Below are 20,524 nucleotides of genomic sequence, written 5' to 3'. Positions count from 1 at the left end.
CCTCATCTTGCGCAGTGAGATCTGGCATAGAATCGTCAGAATGCAACATAGCAGAAAGTGGTAAATCATAAGACAAATGAAATTTATCCCTTCTACCCAAAATGGACTTGGACTTTTGGCAAGACTGAGACCCCTCCGTTAGTTCTAGCGGTCTCACCCGTGACTCAGATCTTGCTGCTCCCCGATCTTGTTGAGCGTCGGACAATTCTGATTTCAATCCAGCCATGTCCTGTGTTACCATAGCCCATGGAGGGTCCGGCAATGAAACCGGCTTTAAAACCGGAGCGGAAATTGTATTAGTAGCTGAATCTACAAAACATACTGTACATATGGTAGATCCATCCGGTAACACACTCTTACAGACATTGCAGTGAAACTGCTTTTTATTTTTGCTGGTGCCTTACTCATTATGCAGACAATACAATACACAAAGACAGACAACTTGCACGACTCAGTAAAATAGTACTAAGGTGTGTCTATAAATATATAAGAGCAGTGCACGTGGCCAGTACTATATGAAATGTGAGCCAAAATTCCCACTAACACCCCTGCGCCTCCGGTGGAGTAGAGATGTAGGACAGGAACGTTCTGGAATCACAACAGGAAAAACAGGAAGCATGGTTAAAATGGCCCACATGCCATGCTTGCAGTTATAATCACAGTACAGGTTATAATTTTGTGCCAAACATATATAACCTGGGAATATCTGTGTAATAACAAATTCTGTTAATAAAGGCTTAATAGCCTATGCTTCTTATAACCCATGCAGCGTTTCATACTGCTGCTGCTATGGGTACACAACCCCCCCCCCCCCCCCCCCCCCCCCCCCAATGTAGCTGCTGAGAAACTTCCCTCTCTCCGTCTCTGTCCGGTGGGACTGAGCGGGTTCGTCATCCGCTCACAAGATAAATCAGCAGCGGCGGGCGGCTCACATAGCGGCGGGCAGCGCTTTACAGTACAGTGTCCCCACACAGCGGGGCGGCAGCGTGAGCTGACCGCCCCGTCCCCCAACATACCTGGACGCCTGTGGTGAGGGGCTATGACGGGGCTTCTCTGCAAGCTCCGTCCAGCCTTTTCTGCAGGTAGTCTGCACTTGGCTGTAGGGTGGTCTGTAGTGAGGGCCGACACGCCACAGCTGCTTGTAGCAGCTTCCACTATCCCGGACCCACGCCTTTTGGAAACGGGGAAGGGATGTGGATAAAGTTGTTAAAAAGAAAAATATAAAGATATTCAAAATAAGTGTGGGAGCTCCACACAAGCCTTGTTAGTGCGGTGAGCACAGAAAAAACACTGAGGTACTCTGGGATATGGAGGGGTGGAGATTTCTAAATTTTAAATATTCAGTGCCCTGTTCCTGCGGAAGCCGTCCATATCCCAAGAGTACTCCGGTGACCCCTATTGGATGAAAAAGAAATAAATTCTGTGATGCTGAAAATAATCTGCAGTGCATATTATAGTTATGAAGTTGTAGCATTAAAATAATAAAACTGCTTCCATATGTCACGTGGATGCTTGTAGTAATGTAGCAATAAAATGTTTGTAGTACCTGGATTATCAGAAGTTTCCTGTCATATGGTAGATGATGCAGCCTTGTTGAGGGGGAATAGGATGGGGAGACTGCAAGTCATCTTGTGTTCCTTATGGGTGAGAACAGGATCCAATTGGCGGGCGTGTGTGACGCTTTCTGAGTGCCATTTCTCTGTCATCCATCTGGGGGATGCTGTGTCTGTACTGATGGGTTAGAGTGTGTTGGAGGGAGCTTTGGCACAGAACCTATCAAAATAAACTCCTAACCCCTCCCATCTCCAGCCTGGCCTAACACGTTAGTTTAAGTTTTGTGCCTGGAGAGTGCATGCACAGTTCCTTTCTGTTAGTTTTTAGTTAGGTATTCTTTGGTTTGTTTTGATTTTAATTGAAAGATATCCCAAGTCCCTGTTTACAGGTGACAGGTGTCTATTGAGTGGGGGCTAGTTAGTTAAGTTCTTCCCCACTCTCTGCAGCCTCTGGGGACGTCACCACTTTCTGACACTGGGGCTCACTCTATCTAGATTTGTTTCTCTACAAATGAGGCTCCTATACAGGTATGCTGAACAGCCACAACCTGTGTTACTGTGTTGGGCTGTTCCTTTCACTTTACTTTTCCTTAGCATGTGTGTGTGTATGTGCAGCGCACGCTGTGAGGGGGAGAAACTGCCACTCGTGACAGCGCTGGAGAAGGCGGGCGAGCTGCTACTCCTGCCTGCCTCTACCACCGGTCACCACTGGTTTGTTTCTAAGAGGGCGCGAGACTGCGCTTGAACCCCGTCCCTGCTAGGCGGCACGGCTGTACCAAAGGTCCATCAGCCGCGGCGGAAGCAGGGTAAAACAGGACTTCTCCCGCTTAGCACAGCGCCGCCCACCTCAGTCCGTGGGGGCGGGCTTCTTCTCCGGGTGCCATTTTCTCTACGCTACAGTGACGGCTACAGTGCGGGGGACGCTGCGCTCCACATCACATACACAGCATTTCAGATTCGGCTTCTCACCCTTCCAAGAGGGAATCAGCCAACCGCAAGTACACTGTATCACTTACAGTTGAGTCCCTAGCTTTACTCTGTTCAGATACTAGTCTCTCCCCCGCCGCAGTTTTTCTTTATATGTGGGGTTCAGATAGATAGGGGGGTTAAGAGTAGATTGTGTCAGTTTTTACTTAGTACTCCTTTCTTAGGATATCCTTGATCTTTAACATAGCAGATTTGTCCGGCTTATTGGCCATCCCGCTAAGGGGAAAACAGGCTCTGCTGTTTATTTTGCTTGTTCACAATGCGTATTCAAACTTTCTAAGGGTAGCACGGATCCAGGTTCTCTCTGCTCTGCATGCTCTGGGACACCTGTAGTTGAGCAGCCTAGTCGGTCGGCAGATCAATCTGTGCCTCTCTGGGCCGGGAACGTGACTGATGTTATTGCAGATTTGCGTCAATCTCCGTCAGGTTCTCGTACAGATCAACCTGCGGAAGAACCACTTTGCGCGAGAAATATGGGTAAATGTCTGTCGGATTTAGCACAGTCTGTTAACAAAATTATGACTACTTCGGGCTCAGCAGCCGCAAAATGACAGCACCCGCTACCTGCTATCACCTTTCCTGGTGAGGAGTCAGTTCCAGCCACTCCTTTGGAAGAGGGTGAACTGTGTGAATGCCAAATTGCTTTCTCACAAATATTTTAAATGCCCACTCTAATATATTCTGCAGACGCCAGGCGCATCTTATTACCATATACGATAAAAGTGCGCTGTACATTGCAAAACACTTTATCGCATAAGAGAAAAACAATACACCCACACATTATCTGAGTTCCAAAGCTTATTGATGTATATATTTGTTATCAAAAAGATATGGATTCAATATATTACAAAGTATATTATACCAATGGTTACACTGACACAGTAAGCAGTTAAAACATACAGTTACAGGCCAGCGATACAATTACCATATCTTTCAATGCATCCTCCTCTTAATATCTCTCTCTCTCTCTCTCAGCAAATAAATACAGGAACTGATCTGGCAATAACTCCATCATCCTCTAGTCCAAAACACAGCAACTGACCTCCTGTGTGATCAGCAATGTGTTACCTAGTTTTTGGGGAGGGAACTTACTCATTCATGATGAGTCACTAGTCTCTTTGTATATGCTAAACAGGTTCAGCTTTGGGGCCATTCAAAGGGGCTGGCCTGAGCTTCCTGTCCACTACCTGTTTGGAATATCTTATTGTTTTAAATAAGTGATTTTAGCTTTTATACCTTTAATCATAATTATTTGTTGCAATGTCCTACAACTTAATAACAAGTATCAAATGAATCTACACATTAATCTGGTTGCTTTAATAGTAAATATGACAGGTCTATCTTGTTTCGTTCAAATAATACACATACATGACATTACTTCATTATACAATTTTAAATCATCATGTCTGGCGCTTTATATTATTTTAATTATGTACTGTATGAAATAAGTGTCGAATCCATCTATGTGGCATGTCCGTGTAAATGCGTGTGTTACAATATATTGCTGTGCTCGCTGCGCATATTTGTAAGTATACCGACTCATAATGTGTGTAGTTTGTATGTTCTTTCTATGTAATATTTTTGACTTCGACAACTGGATCCTGACTGGGAAAATTCTTCCGCTTGGGAAGAAGAAGACTGGTCTGTAAATTCAGGTGTCAGATTATTAATCGAAGCCATACGCCAAACCCTTAATATTCAAGATACGGTGGAGGCGGAGACTTCTACGGCCTTTTTCAAACTGCAGGAGAGACAAGTAACTGTTTTTCCTTCATATACACATTTTGCAGATATCTTGAAAGAACCTTGGCTTAAGCCGGATTCACGGTTTCAAGCGCCTAAAAAAATGAAGGTTTCTTTTTTTTTTTTTATTCAACAATTTTTATTAGATTTTTATATAGAAATACAAAAACAGGGAAGACCTTCATGGTACAGACAGACCAAAAACCGGAGAGAAACCGGTATAGTTACAGTGTTCCAACGTAAAGTGCTTTTAAATCACATTAGTGAAATCAACAAATAGTCGGTAGCTGTGGGCTTGGGTAAGAGGCAAAGGATGGACAATCTTAATCTACATGAGGTCTAGGAAATGATGAAAACAGTACCCGTGTACGTCTCAGCATACGAAATCATCATATACCCAAGGTCAAGCACCTAGTTTTACCTGAGAATTCACAGAACATCAATATACCGGAGAGGTCAATGAAGAAGAGAGACAGGAGGAGGGGGGGGGGGGAACAAATGGGGAAGACAATACAAGTATGATCAGTTCATGAGTGAGTAACGGCCAAAGACATCTTAATTAAGAATAGTAAAAAGGCATTTCCGGCATGGTTAGCCACTCTAACCAAAGAGAAGGTTCAGTATCTAATTGGCCTCGGACTAAACATACAGCGTGGGGTATTAAAATTAGTATGATTACATTTCCTAGGAAAAGAACAGGAGGTCTCAAAGGAACAGTACATAGGCCTAAGTTATCAAGAGGCCCTATCGATTTGTCTATATAGGTACCACTTTGTGGTCTCAAAAACTTTATAAATGAAAGATTGTATGTCCGGATCTAGAGTATCAATGTACCTCTCCCACTTCTTGGCAAACCGCCTGACCCCCATTTCTATATCAGGAAGAGTAGCACGCCTCTCAAAATAAATAATTCGGAGGGTCATGTGTTTCACAGCCATCAAAGAAGGGGTAGACGGTTTGATCCAATTATTAAGAATTTGTTTCTTGGCAATTGTCAAAATGACGGAGATTACCGGAACAATATCTCTATCTTCAGGCCCAAGAGACCATTCCCTAAAATCAAGTAACAAGCAAGCCTTAGGACGTTTTATTAACCGTAAGTTAAATACTGTGTTGAGATAAGCGACCACCTTATACCAAAACTTAGATATTTTCCGGCAAGACCACATATTGTGGTACAAGGTGGCATTCTGCGCAGTACATTTGATGCAACAGCCAGTGTCGTCTGGGACCATGTGTGCCCTCTGATTAGGTGCTATATATGCCCTTTGGAGCGTTTTCAAGTGTACCTCTTGCAAAGAGGCAGAGTATAAGGACCTAAAAATGGGTAAAATGTTATCTAATAATTCAGCACTCGATCCCATATTGGGGATATCTCTGGACCATGAGGACAGCGCGGGTTCCCAGAGCCGGTCTCTATATGAGACCCTAAAGGTATTTCTGAAATAATTGAGATGGTAAGGACAATCTTTAGTGAGCACCATTAGGGTGCGCAGCGGGTCTGTGGTAGCCTCAGAAATCATAGGATGAGACTGGGATTGAGCAAAATGTCTAGCCTGTAGGTACATAAAAAATTCCCGGTGGGATATACCAATTTCTCTATCGTCCTAGTGGATGCTGGGGTTCCTGAAAGGACCATGGGGAATAGCGGCTCCGCAGGAGACAGGGCACAAAAAGTAAAGCTTTAGGATCAGGTGGTGTGCACTGGCTCCTCCCCCTATGACCCTCCTCCAAGCCTCAGTTAGATTTTTGTGCCCGGCCGAGAAGGGTGCAATCTAGGTGGCTCTCCTAAAGAGCTGCTTAGAAAAGTTTAGCTTAGGTTTTTTATTTTTCAGTGAGTCCTGCTGGCAACAGGATCACTGCAACGAGGGACTTAGGGGAGAAGAAGTGAACTCACCTGCGTGCAGGATGGATTGGCTTCTTGGCTACTGGACATTAGCTCCAGAGGGACGATCACAGGTACAGCCTGGATGGTCACCGGAGCCTCGCCGCCGGCCCCCTTGCAGATGCTGAAACGAGAAGAGGTCCAGAATCGGCGGCAGAAGACTCCTCAGTCTTCTTAAGGTAGCGCACAGCACTGCAGCTGTGCGCCATTTTCCTCTAAGCACACTTCACACGGCAGTCACTGAGGGTGCAGGGCGCTGGGAGGGGGGCGCCCTGGGAGGCAAATGAAAACCTTTTTTGGCTAAAAATACCTCACATATAGCCTCCGGGGGCTATATGGAGATATTTAACCCCTGCCAGAATCCGTTAAGAGCGGGAGACGAGGCCGCCGAAAAAGGGGCGGGGCCTATCTCCTCAGCACACAGCGCCATTTTCCCTCACAGAAAGGCTGGAGGGAAGGCTCCCAGGCTCTCCCCTGCACTGCACTACAGAAACAGGGTTAAAACAGAGAGGGGGGGCACTAATTTGGCGTTAGAAATATATAAAAAAGATGCTATAAGGGAAAACACTTATATAAGGTTGTCCCTATATAATTATAGCGTTTTTGGTGTGTGCTGGCAAACTCTCCCTCTGTCTCTCCAAAGGGCTAGTAGGTCCTGTCCTCTATCAGAGCATTCCCTGTGTGTGTGCTGTGTGTCGGTACGTGTGTGTCGACATGTATGAGGACGATGTTGGTGAGGAGGCGGAGCAATTGCCTGTAATGGTGATGTCACTCTCTAGGGAGTCGACACCGGAATGGATGGCTTATTTAGGAATTACGTGATAATGTCAACACGCGCCAAGGTCGGTTGACGACATGAGACGGCCGACAAACAATTAGTACCGGTCCAGACGTCTCAAAAACACCGTCAGGGGTTTTAAAACGCCCGTTTACTTTAGTCGGTCGACACAGACACAGACAGGGACACTGAATCCAGTGTCGACGGTGAATAAACAAACGTATTCCTTATTAGGGCCACACGTTAAGGGCAATGAAGGAGGTGTTACATATTTCTGATACTACAAGTACCACAAAAGAGGGTATTATGTGGGATGTGAAAAAACTACCGTAGTTTTTCCTGAATCAGATAAATTAAATGAAGTGTGTGATGATGCGTGGGTTCCCCCCGATAGAAAATATGGGCGGTATACCCTTTCCCGCCAGAAGTTAGGGCGCGTTGGAAAACACCCCTTAGGGTGGATAAGGCGCTCACACGCTTATCAGAACAAGTGGCGGTACCGTCTATAGATAGGGCCGTCCTCAAGGAGCCAGCTGACAGGAGGCTGGAAAAATATCATAAAAAGTATATACACACATACTGGTGTTATACTGCGACCAGCGATCGCCTCAGCCTGGATGTGCAGAGCTGGGGTGGCTTGGTCGGATTCCCTGACTAAAAATATTGATACCCTTGACAGGGACAGTATTTTATTGACTATAGAGCATTTAAAGGATGTATTTCTATATATGCGAGATGCACAGAGGGATATTTGCACTCTGGCATCAAGAGTAAGTGCGATGTCCATATCTGCCAGAAGATGTTTATGGACACGACAGTGGTCAGGTGATGCAGATTCCAAACGGCACAAAGGTGTATTGCCGTATAAAGGAAGAGGAGTTATTTGGGGTCGGTCCATCGGACCTGGTGGCCACGGCAACTGCTGGAAAATCCACCGTTTTTACCCTAAGTCACATCTCTGCAGAAAAAGACACCGTCTTTTCAGCTTCAGTCCTTTCGTCCCTATAAGAGTCATATCTGCCCAGGGATAGAGGAAAGGGAAGAAGACTGCAGCAGGCAGCCCATTCCCAGGAACAGAAGCGTTCCACCGCTTCTGACAAGCTCTCAGCATGACGCTGAGACCGTACAGGACCCCTGGATCCTACAAGTAGTATCCCAGGGGTACAGTTTGGAATGTCGAGACGTTTCCCCTGCGCAGGCTCCTGAAGTCTGCTTTACCAAGGTCTCCCTCCGACAAGGAGGCAGTATGGGAAAAAATTCACGAGCTGTATTCCCAGCAGGTGATCATTAAATTACCCCTCCTACAACAAGAAAAGGGGGTATTATTCCACACTATATTGTGGTACTGAAGCCAGAAGGCTAGGTGAGACCTATTCTAAATCTAAAAAAATTTGAACACTTACAAAGGTTCAAATCAAGATGGAGTCACTCAGAGCAGTGATAACGAACTGGGAAGAAGGGGACTATCTGGTGTCCCGAGACATCAGGGATGCTTACCTCCATGTCCCAAATTTGCCCTTATCACTAAGGGTACCTCAGGTTCGTGGTACAGAACTGTCACTATCAGTTTCAGACGCTGCCGTTTGGATTGTCTACGGCACCCCGGGTCTTTACCAAGGTAATGGCCGAAATGATGGTTCTTCTTCGAAGAAAAGGCGTCTTAATTATCCCTTACTTGGACGATCTCCTGATAAGGGCAAAGTCCAGGGAACAGTTGGAGGTCGGAGTAGCACTATCTCGGATACTGTTACAACAGCAGGGGTGGATTCTAAATATTCCAAAATCGCAGCTGATCCCGACAACAAGTCTCCTGTGCTTAGGGATGATTCTGGACACAGTCCAGAAAAAGGTGTTTCTCCCGGAAGAGAAAGCCAGGGAGTTATCCGAGCTAGTCAGGAACCTCCTAAAATCAGTGCATCATTGCACAAGGGCCATGGTAAAAAAATGGTGACTTCCTTCGAAGCAATTCCAGTCGGCAGATTTCATGCAAGAACTTTTCAGTGGGATCTGCTGGACAAATGGTCCGGATCGCATCTTCAGATGCATCAGCGGATAACCCTATATCCAAGGACAAGGGTGTCTCTCCTGTGGTGGTTACAGAGTGCTCATCTTCTAGAGGGCCGCAGATTCGGCATTCAGTTTTGGATGTTGGTGACCACGGAGGCCAGCCCGAGAGGCTGGGGAGCAGTCACACAAGGAAAAAATTTCCAGGGAGTGTGATCAAGTCTGGAGATTTTTCTCCACATAAATATAGCTAAGGGTAAATTTATAATGCTCTAAGCTTAGCAAGACCTCTGCTTCAAGGTCAGCCGGTATTGATCCAGTGGGATAAAACATCACGGCAGTCGCCCACGTAAATAGACAGGGCGGCACAAGAAGCAGGAGGGCAGTGGCAAAAACTGCAAGGACTTTTCGCTGGGCGGAAAATCATGTGATAGCACTGTCAGCAGTGTTTCATTCCGGGAATGGAAACTGGGAAGCAGACTTCCTCAGTAGGCACGACCTCCACCCGGCAGAGTGGGAACTTCATGGGGAAGTTTTCCACATAATTGTAAACCGTTGGGAATTACCAAAGGTGGACATGATGGCGTCCCGTCTGAACAAAAAACGGGACAGGTATTGCGCCAGGTTAAGAGACCCTCAGGCAATAGCTGTGGACGTTCTGGTAACACCGTGGGTGTACCAGTCGGTGTATGTGTTCCATCCTCTGCTTTTCATACCTAAGGTACTGAGAATTATAAGACGTAGAGGAGTAAGAACTATACTCATGGCTCCGGATTGGCCAAGAAGGACTTGGTACCCGGAACTTCAAGAGATGCTCACAGAGGACTTATGGCCTCTGCCGCTAAGAAGGGACTTCTTTCAGCAAGTACCATGTCTGTTCCAAGACTTACCGCAGCTGCGTTTGACGGCATGGCGGTGGAACGCCGGATCCTAAGGGAAAAGGCATTCAGGAAGAGGTCATTCCTACCCTGGTCAAAGCCAGAAAGGAGGTGACCGCACAACATTATCACCACATGTGGCGAAAATATGTTGCGTGGTGTGAGGCCAGGAAGGCCCCACGAAGAAATTTCAACTCGGTCGATTCCTGCATTTCTTGCAAACAGGAGTGTCTATGGGCCTCAAATTGGGGTCCATTAAGGTTCAAATTTGGGCCCTGTCGATTTTTCTTCCAGAAAGAATTGGCTTCAGTTCCTGAAGTCCAGAAGTTTGTCAAGGGAGTATTGCATATACAACCCCCTTTTGTGCCTCCAGTGGCACTGTGGGATCTCAACGTAGTTCTGGGATTCCTCAAAACACATTGGTTTAAAACCAGTCAAATCTGTGGATTTGAAGCATCTCACATGAAAAGTGAACATGCTCTTGGACCTGGCCTGGACCAGGCGAGTGTCAAATTGGTGGTTTTTTTCTCAAAAAAGCCCATATCTGTTTGTCCATTCGGACAGGGCAGAGCTGCGGACTCGTCCCCAGTTCTCTCCCTAAGGTGGTGTCAGTGTTTCACCTGAACCAGCTTATTGTGGTGTCTTGCGCCTACTAGGGACTTGGAGGACTCCAAGTTGCTAGATGTGGTCAGGGCCCTGAAAATATAGGTTCCAGGACGGCTGGAGTCAGGAAAACTGACTTGCTGTTATCCTGTATGCACCCAACAAACTGGGTGCTCTTGCTTTTAAGCAGACTTTTGCTAGTTGGATGTGTAATACAATTCAGCTTGCACATTCTGTGGCAGGCCTGCCACAGCCAAAATATGTAAATGCCCATTCCACAAGGAAGGTGGGCTCATCTTGGGCGGCTGCCCGAGGGGTCTCGGCTTTACAACTTTGCCGAGCGGCTATTTAGTCAGGGGCAAACACGTTTGTAAAATCCTACAAATTTGATACCCTGGCTAAGGAGGACCTGGAGTTCTCTCATTCGGTGCTGCAGAGTCATCCGCACTCTCCCGCCCGTTTGGGAGCTTTGGTATAATCCCCATGGTCCTTTCAGGAACCCCAGCATCCACTAGGACGATAGAGAAAATAATAATTTACTTACCGATAATTCTATTTCTCGGAGTCCGTAGTGGATGCTGGGCGCCCATCCCAAGTGCGGATTATCTGCATTACTTGTACATAGTTACAAAAATCGGGTTATTATTGTTGTGAGCCATCTTTTCAGAGGCTCCGCTGTTATCATACTGTTAACTGGGTTCAGATCACAGGTTGTACAGTGTGATTGGTGTGGCTGGTATGAGTCTTACCCGGGATTCATAAATCCTTCCTTATTGTGTACGCTCGTCCGGGCACAGTACCTAACTGAGGCTTGGAGGAGGGTCATAGGGGGAGGAGCCAGTGCACACCACCTGATCCTAAAGCTTTACTTTTTGTGCCCTGTCTCCTGCGGAGCCGCTATTCCCCATGGTCCTTTCAGGAACCCCAGCATCCACTACGGACTCCGAGAAATAGAATTATCGGTAAGTAAATTCTTATTTTTTATCTGGATGTCAGAGAAAGAAAGCACTGCGTTGCCTCCTGGGTCGTATATGTCTCTAATAGCTGCGATCCCCTTTTCTCTCCAACTCAAAAAATGTGTGTTATCAAGGCCAGGAAGGAAACATGGGTTGCCCCAGAATGTAGTGTGAAGAGAGGTGTCAGGTTTTCTCTGTGCTTTAGTGTGTGTGGCTTGCCATGCTCGATATGTATGCCAAAACAAAATATTCTGTTTTATCCCAGATGGGAGACGGGAGTTTGGGGTGTGTAAGAGTGCAGCAGAGGAGAAAGGGTGAAATACGGCCAGTTCAAGTGTCAGGTTCGTAAATACTGATCTGCCCCAAAGCCAGTCTGTGATATACCTGTACATTGCTGCTCTACTAAATAGGACAGGATCCGGGATTCCCATACCTCCCTCTTCACGTAATAGCTGCAATCTAGCGTAGGGGACTCTTGGTCGTTTTCCGGCCCATGGAAATCTAGTGAAACATTGTTTAAGGAAAAGGACATCTTTGTCAACGAGGGCAATAGGGAGCATAAGCAGGAAATAAGCAATCTTGGGAAATATCACAGATTTAATAACTTCTGCACGACCCATAAGAGATAAGGGCAGGGACGCCCAGTCAGTAAGTATTTTAGACACCTTGGACAAAATAGGACCAAAATTCATCGCATATAGATCCGGGAGAGAAGTAGGGATCTGAACTCCTAAATATTTAAGACTATCTCGGGTCACTGGGAATCGGGACAGGACCGGGTGTGATGGAAAGAGGGAAGAGTCCCCTGAAAGGAGGAGGAGCTCGGATTTAGATATATTAATCTTGTATCCCGCAAAAGAACCAAATTGTTCAATCAGGGAGACAATCGCAGGGATGGACGTATCAGGATGGGAAATAAATAGCAGCATGTCGTCGGCATACAGTGATAATTTTACCGTGGTGTCCATGATTTTTATGCCTGCAAATTCGGGAGAGTTTCTCAGGGAAACAGCTAAGGGTTCTAAAGCTAAGGCAAATAATAAAGGTGACAAGGGGCAGCCCTGTCGTGTGCCACTCTGGATAAGGAAAGGGGAAGAGAGAATACTATTCCCCAAAACTTGAGTGGAGGGAGATTCATATAGACCGGAAATAAGAGCGACAAAGTCCTCGGGTGCACCAAAGCGATGGAGCGTTTCATACAGATGGTCCCAGGTGACCAGGTCGAACGCCTTTTCGGCATCAATGGATAATAATACATTAGTATCAGTGGGTTTGGAAAGCTGAAAGGCCTGCATAACAGTCAAGACCTTTCGGATATTGCTCACTGATTGCCGACCCCAGACAAATCCAGTCTGGTCCGTATGCACTATGTCGGGGACTATGAATTTGAGTCTATTTGAGAGGATTTTAGTGAATAATTTATAATCCGTGTTTAAAAGGGAGATCGGACGATAAGAACTGGGAGACTCAGGATCCCGGCCAGGCTTCGGGATAACCTTTATGACGGCTTAATAAAATATTGGGGCAAGGAAGCACCCTGCATAAAAGAATTAAATAAGACAGAAAGAGGTTCGCTCAGTCTAGTAGATAGAATTTTATAGTAGTCATTGGCGAAACCGTCAGGGCCCGGAGTCTTCCCAGTCTTCAGTCCAGCTATTGCTAGAGAAACTTCCTCAGTGGTGATAGGTGCAAGAAGAGAGGTACAGTGCGACTCAGACATTTGAGGCAGATCAGTAGAAGACCAAAAGCTAGATTTGTGTGTCTGGTTGATAATAGGACGTGCATACAGAGTGGAATAGAAAGACTGTAGCACCTCAGCAATCTCGGCCGAGGTCCGTACTCTGTCTCCACCTTGGGTGAGCAGAGAGTGAATGACCACTTTAGGGTGTCTGCCCTTTAATAAACGTGATAACAGTTTGCCAGACTTGTTGCCATATCTGTAAATGCTACAGTCTCTTGAAAAAGAATATTTCGCTTCCAATTGAGAAAGGAGGGTATCAAACAGTGTTTTTTGTGTAAGGTACCGTTCTCTAGTAGAAGGGGAGGGGGAGGACTTAAATTCCTGGAAAGCGAGAGTGAGAGCCGCCTGGGCTTCCAAATATTGTGAATTTCTCTAACGTCCTAAGTGGATGCTGGGGACTCCGTAAGGACCATGGGGAACAGCGGCTCCGCAGGAGACTGGGCACAAAAGTAAAGCTTTAGAACCACCTGGTGTGCACTGGCTCCTCCCCCCATGACCCTCCTCCAAGCCTCTGTTAAGATTTTGTGCCCGAACGAGAAGGGTGCACACTAGGTGGCTCTCCTGAGCTGCTTAGTGAAAAGTTTAGTTTTAGGTTTTTTATTTTCAGTGAGACCTGCTGGCAACAGGCTCACTGCATCGAGGGACTAAGGGGAGAAGAAGCGAACTCACCTGCGTGCAGAGTGGATTGGGCTTCTTAGGCTACTGGACATTAGCTCCAGAGGGACGATCACAGGCCCAGCCTGGATGGGTCCCAGAGCCGCGCCGCCGGCCCCCTTACAGAGCCAGAAGGCAGAAGAGGTCCGGAAAATCGGCGGCAGAAGACGTCCTGTCTTCAACAAGGTAGCGCACAGCACTGCAGCTGTGCGCCATTGCTCTCAGCACACTTCACACTCCGGTCACTGAGGGTGCAGGGCGCTGGGGGGGGGCGCCCTGAGACGCAATAAAAAACACCTTGGATGGCAAAAAATGCATCACATATAGCTCCTGGGCTATATGGATGCATTTAACCCCTGCCAGAATACATAGAAAAACAGGAGATAAGGCCGCCGATAAGGGGGCGGAGCCTATCTCCTCAGCACACTGGCGCCATTTTCCCTCACAGCTCCGTTGGAGTGAAGCTCCCTGCCTCTCCCCTGCAGTCACTACACTACAGAAAGGGTTAAAAAAGAGAGGGGGGACACTAATTACGCGCAGTATTAAAGATACAGCAGCTATAAGGGGAAAAACACTTATATAATGTTATCCCTGTATATATATATATATATATATATAGCGCTCTGGTGTGTGCTGGCAAACTCTCCCTCTGTCTCCCCAAAGGGCTAGTGGGGTCCTGTCCTCTATCAGAGCATTCCCTGTGTGTGTGCTGTATGTCGGTACGTTTGTGTCGACATGTATGAGGAGAAAAATGATGTGGAGACGGAGCAGATTGCCTGTAATAGTGATGTCACCCCCTAGGGGGTCGACACCTGAGTGGATGAACTGTTGGAAGGAATTACGTGACAGTGTCAGCTCTGTATAAAAGACAGTGGTTGACATGAGACAGCCGGCTACTCAGCTTGGGCCTGTCCAGACGTCTCATAGGCCGTCAGGGGCTCTAAAGCGCCCGTTACCTCAGATGGCAGATATAGACGCCGACACGGATACTGACTCCAGTGTCGACGGAGAAGAGACAAATGTGACTTCCAGTAGGGCCACACGTTACATGATTGAGGCAATGAAAAATGTTTTACACATTTCTGATAATACGAGTACCACCAAAAAGGGGTATTATGTTCGGTGAGGAAAAACTACCTGTAGTTTTCCTGAATCTGAGAAATTAAATGAGGTGTGTGATGATGCGTGGTTTTCCCCCGATAACAACTGATAATTTCTAAAATGTTATTGGCATTATATCCTTTCCCGCCAGAGGTTAGGGTGCGTTGGGAAACACCCCCTAGGGTGGATAAAGCGCTCACACGCTTGTAAGGGCTCTACCCTCTCCTGAGATGGCCGCCCTTAAGGATCCTGCTGATAGAAAGCAGGAGGGTATCCTAAAAGGTATTTACACACATACTGGTGTTATACTGCGACCAGCAATCGCCTCAGCCTGGATGGGCAGTGCTGGGTTGGCGTGGTCGGATTCCCTGACTAAAAATATTGATACCCTAGATAGGGACAGTATATTTTTGCCTATAGAGCATTTAAAAGATGCATTTCTATATATGCGTGATGCACAGCGGAATATTTGCCGACTGGCATCAAGTCTAAGTGCGTTGTCCATTTCTACCAGTAGAAGGTTATGGACACGTCAGTGGTCAGGTGATGCGAATTCCAAACGACATTTGGAAGTATTGCCTTATTAAAGGGAGGAGTTATTTGGGGTCGGTCTTTCAGACCTGGTGGCCACGGCAACAGCTGGGAAATCCACGTTTGTACCCCAGGTCGCCTCTCAACATGAGAAGACGCCGTATTATCAGGCGCAGTCTTTTCGTGGACAAGCGGGCAAAAGGTTCCTCATTTCTGCCCCGTGACAGAGGGAGAGGAAAAAGGCTGCAGAAATCAGCCAGTTCCCAGGAACAGAAACCCTCTCCCGCCTCTGCCAAGCCCTCAGTATGACACTGGGGCTTTACAAGCAGAATCAGGCACGGTGGGGGGCCCGTCTCAATGAATTTCAGCGCGCAGTGGGCTCACTCGCAAGTAGACCCCTGGATCCTTCAGGTGATATCTCAGGGGAATTCGAGATGTCTCCCCCTCGCCGTTTCCTAAAGTCGGCTTTACCGATGTCTCCTTCTGACAGGGAGACAGTTTTGGAAGCCATTCACAAGCTGTATTCCCAGCAGGTGATAATCAAGGTACCCCTCCTGCAACAGGGAACGGGGTATTATTCCACACTGTTGTGGTACCGAAGCCGGACGGCTCGGTGAGACCGATTCTAAATCTAAAATCTTTGAACACTTACGTACAGAGGTTCAAATTCAAGATTGAGTCACTCAGAGCAGTGATTGCGAACCTGGAAGAAGGGGACTACATGATGTCTCGGGACATCGAGGATGCTTACCTTCATGTCCAAATTTACCCTTCTCACCAAGGGTACCTCAGGTTTATGGTACAGAACTGTCACTATCCGTTCAGACGCTGCCGTATGGATGGTCCACGGCACCCCGGTTCTTTACCAAGGTAATGGCCGAAATGATGATATTCCTTCGAAGGAAGGGAATTTTAGTTATCCCTTACTTGGACGATTCCCTGATAAGGGTAAGATCCAGGGAACAGTTGGAGGTCGGTGTAGCACTATCTCAGGTAGTGTTGCGGCAGCACGATTGGATTCTCAATATTCCAAAATCGCAGCTGGGTCCGACGACTCGTCTTCTGTTCCTAGGGATGATCCTGGACACAGTCCAGAAAAAGGTGTTTCTCCCGGAGAAGAAAGCCAGGGAGTTATCCGAGCTAGTCAGGAACCTCCTAAAACCGAGCCAAGTCTCAGTGCATCAATGCACAAGGGTTCTGGGTAAAATGGTGGCTTCCTACGAAGCAATCCCATTCGGCAGATTCCACGCAAGAACTTTCCAGTGGGACCTGCTGGACAAATGGTCCGGGTCGCATCTTCAGATGCATCAGCGGATAACCCTGTCACCAAGAACAAGGGTGTCCCTCCTGTGTTGGTTGCAGAGTGCTCATCTTCTAGAGGGCCGCAGATTCGGCATTCAGGACTGGGTCCTGGTGACCACGGATGCCAGCCTGCGAGGCTGGGGAGCAGTCACACAGGGAAGGAATTTCCAGGGCTTATGGTCAAGCCTGGAGACATCACTTCACATAAATATCCTGAAGCTAAGGGCCATTTACAATGCTCTAAGCTTAGCAAGACCTCTGCTTCAAGGTCAGCCGGTGTTGATCCAGTCGGACAACATCACGGCAGTCACCCACGTAAACAGACAGGGTGGCACAAGAAGCAGGAGGGCAATGGCAGAAGCTGCAAGGATTCTTCGCTGGGCGGAAAATCATGTGATAGCACTGTCAGCAATTCCGGGAGTGGACAACGACCTCGACCCGGGAGAGTGGGGACTTCACCCAGAAGTCTTCCACATGATTATAAACCGTTGGGAAAAACTCGACAGGTATTGCGCCAGGTCAAGGGACCCTCAGGCAATAGCTGTAGACGCTCTGGTAACACCGTGGGTGTACCAGTCAGTGTATGTGTTCCCTCATCTGCCTCTCAGACCCAAGGTACTGAGATTGATAAGATGGAGAGGAGTAAGCACTATATTCGTGGCTCCGGATTGGCCAAGAAGGACTTGGTAACCGGAACTTCAAGAGATGCTCACGGAGGATCCGTGGCCTCTACCTCTAAGAAGGGACCTGCTCCAGCAAAGACCCTGTCTGTTCCAAGACTTACCGCGGCTGCGTTTGACGGCAGGGCGGTTGAACGCCGGATCCTGAAGGAAAAAAGGCATTCCGGATGAAGTCATCCCTATCCTGATCAAAGCCAGGAAGGATGTAACCCCAAAACATTATCACCGCATTTGGCGAAAATATGTTGCGTGGTGCGAGGCCAGTAAGGCCCGACGGAGGAAATTCAACTGGGTTGATTCCTACATTTCCTGCAAACAGGAGTGTCTATGGGCCTGAAATTGGGATCCATTAAGGTTCAAATTTCGGCCCTGTCAATTTTCTTCCAAAAAGAACTAGCTTCAGTCCCTGAAGTTCAGACGTTGTAAAAGGGGTACTGCATATACAGCCTCCTTTTGTGCCTCCAGTGGCACCTTGAGATCTCAATGTAGTTTTTGGGTTCCAAAAGTCACATTGGTTCGAACCACTTAAATCTGTGGAGTTAAAATATCTCACATGGAAAGTGGTCATGCTGTTGGCCCTGGCCTGGGCCAGGCGCGTGTCAGAATTGGCGGCTTTATCCTGTAAAAGCCCTTATCTGATTTTCCATTCGGACAGGGCGGAATTGAGGACTTGTCCTCAGTTTCTCCCTAAGGTGGTTTCAGCGTTTCACCTGAACCAACCTATTGTGGTGCCTGCGGCTACTAGGGACTTGGAGGACTCCCAAGTTGCTAGACGTTATCAGGGCCCTGAAAATATATGTTTCCGGGACGGCTGGAGTCAGAAAATCTGACTCGCTGTTTATCCTGTATGCACCCAACAAGCTGGGTGCTCCTGCTTCTAAGCAGACTATTGCTCGTTGGATTTGTAGTACAATTCAGCTTGCACATTCTGTGGCAGGCCTGCCACAGCCAAAAATCTGTAAATGCCCACTCCACAAGGAAGATGGGCTCATCTTGGGCGGCTGCCCGAGGGGTCTCGGCTTTACAACTTTGCCGAGCAGCTACTTGGTCAGGAGCAAATACGTTTGTAAAATTCTACAAAATTGATACCCTGGCTGAGGAGGACCTGGAGTTCTCTCATTTGGTGCTGCAGAGTCATCCGCACTCTCCCGCCCGTTTGGGAGCTTTGGTATAATCCCCATGGTCCTTACGGAGTCCCCAGCATCCACTTAGGACGTTAGAGAAAATAAGAATTTACTTACCGATAATTCTATTTCTCGTAGTCCGTAGTGGATGCTGGGCGCCCATCCCAAGTGCGGATTGTCTGAAATACTGGTACATAGTTATTGTTACCAAAAAAAAATCGGGTTATTGCTGTAGTGAGCCATCTTTTCTAGAGGCTCCTCTGTTATCATGCTGTTAACTGGATTTAGATCACGAGTTATATGGTGTGATTGGTGTGGCTGGTATGAGTCTTACCCGGGATTCAAAATCCTTCCTTATTGTGTACGCTCGTCCGGGCACAGTATCCTAACTGAGGCTTGGAGGAGGGTCATGGGGGGAGGAGCCAGTGCACACCAGGTGGTTCTAAAGCTTTACTTTTGTGCCCAGTCTCCTGCGGAGCCGCTGTTCCCCATGGTCCTTACGGAGTCCCCAGCATCCACTACGGACTACGAGAAATAGAATTATCGGTAAGTAAATTCTTATTTTAAATCTAAATCCCTTTTCTCTGACGTCCTAGTGGATGCTGGGAACTCCGTAAGGACCATGGGGAATAGCGGCTCCGCAGGAGACTGGGCACAAAAGTAAAGCTTTAGGACTACCTGGTGTGCACTGGCTCCTCCCCCCATGACCCTCCTCCAAGCCTCAGTTTGATTTTTGTGCCCGGCCGAGAAGGGTGCATTCTAGGAGGCTCTCCTGAGTTTCTTAGTAAAAGTTTAGTTTTAGGTTTTTTATTTTCAGTGAGACCTGGTGGCAACAGGCTCACTGCATCGAGGGACTAAGGGGAGAAGAAGCGAACCTGCCAGCTTGGGCTTCTTGGCTACTGGACACCATTAGCTCCAGAGGGACCGAACACAGGCCCAGCCTCGGAGTCCGGTCCCAGAGCCGCGCCGCCGGCCCCCTTACAGAGCCAGAAGCAAGAAGAGGTCCGGAAAATCGGCAGCAGAAGACATCAGTCTTCACCAAGGTAGCGCACAGCACTGCAGCTGTGCGTCATTGCTCCTCAGGCACACTTCGGTCACTGAGGGTGCAGGGCGCTGGGGGGGGCGCCCTGAGCAGCAATAGAAACACCTTGGCTGGCGAAAATACATCACATATAACCCCCAGGGCTATATGGATGTATTTTAACCCCTGCCAGAATATAGCAAAAAGCGGGAGAAAAGTCAGCCGAGAAGGGGGCGGAGCCTATCTCCTCAGCACACGGGCGCCATTTTCCCTCACAGCTCCGCTGGAAGGACGTCTTCCTGACTCTCCCCTGCAGTCCTGCACTACAGAAAAGGGTAAAACAAGAGAGGGGGGCACTAATTTGGCGCAGTATAAATAAAACAGCAGCTATAAGGGGAAAAACACTTCTATAAGGTTATCCCTGTATATATATAGCGCTCTGGTGTGTGCTGGCATACTCTCCCTCTGTCTCCCCAAAGGGCTAGTGGGGTCCTGTCCTCTATCAGAGCATTCCCTGTGTATGTGCTGTGTGTCGGTACGATTGTGTCGACATGTATGAGGAGGAAAATGGTGTGGAGGCGGAGCAATTGCCTGTAATGGAGATGTCACCCCCTAGGGAGTCGACACCTGAGTGGCTGAGCTTATGGAAGGAATTACGTGACAGTGTCAGCTCTTTACAAAAGACAGTAGATGACATGAGACAGCCGGCTACTCAGCTCGTGCCTGTCCAGGCGTCTCAAAAGCTATCAGGGGCTCTAAAACGCCCGTTACCTCAGATGGCAGATACAGACGCCGACACGGATACTGACTCCAGTGTCGACGATGAAGAGACGGATGTGACTTCCAGTAGGGCCACACGTTACAGGATTGATGCTATGAAAAATGTTTTACATATTTCTGATAATACAAGTACCACTAAAAAGGGTATTATGTTTGGTGAGAAAAAAACTGCCTGTAGTTTTTCCTGCATCTGAGGAATTAAA

General features: G+C 47.6%; 1 protein-coding gene across 4 annotated transcripts in view; it reads left to right on the top strand.

Annotated features, from left to right (window-relative positions):
- Window positions 1-20,524, top strand: part of HTT (huntingtin) — a 517,727-nt gene that overhangs the window by 320,387 nt on the left and 176,816 nt on the right. The gene's annotated exons all lie outside the window — the stretch shown is intronic.

Source organism: Pseudophryne corroboree, chromosome 1, assembly GCF_028390025.1.
Source record: "Pseudophryne corroboree isolate aPseCor3 chromosome 1, aPseCor3.hap2, whole genome shotgun sequence".
Classification (NCBI taxonomy): domain Eukaryota; kingdom Metazoa; phylum Chordata; class Amphibia; order Anura; family Myobatrachidae; genus Pseudophryne; species Pseudophryne corroboree.
This window is presented reverse-complemented; position numbering and strand designations above follow the sequence as displayed.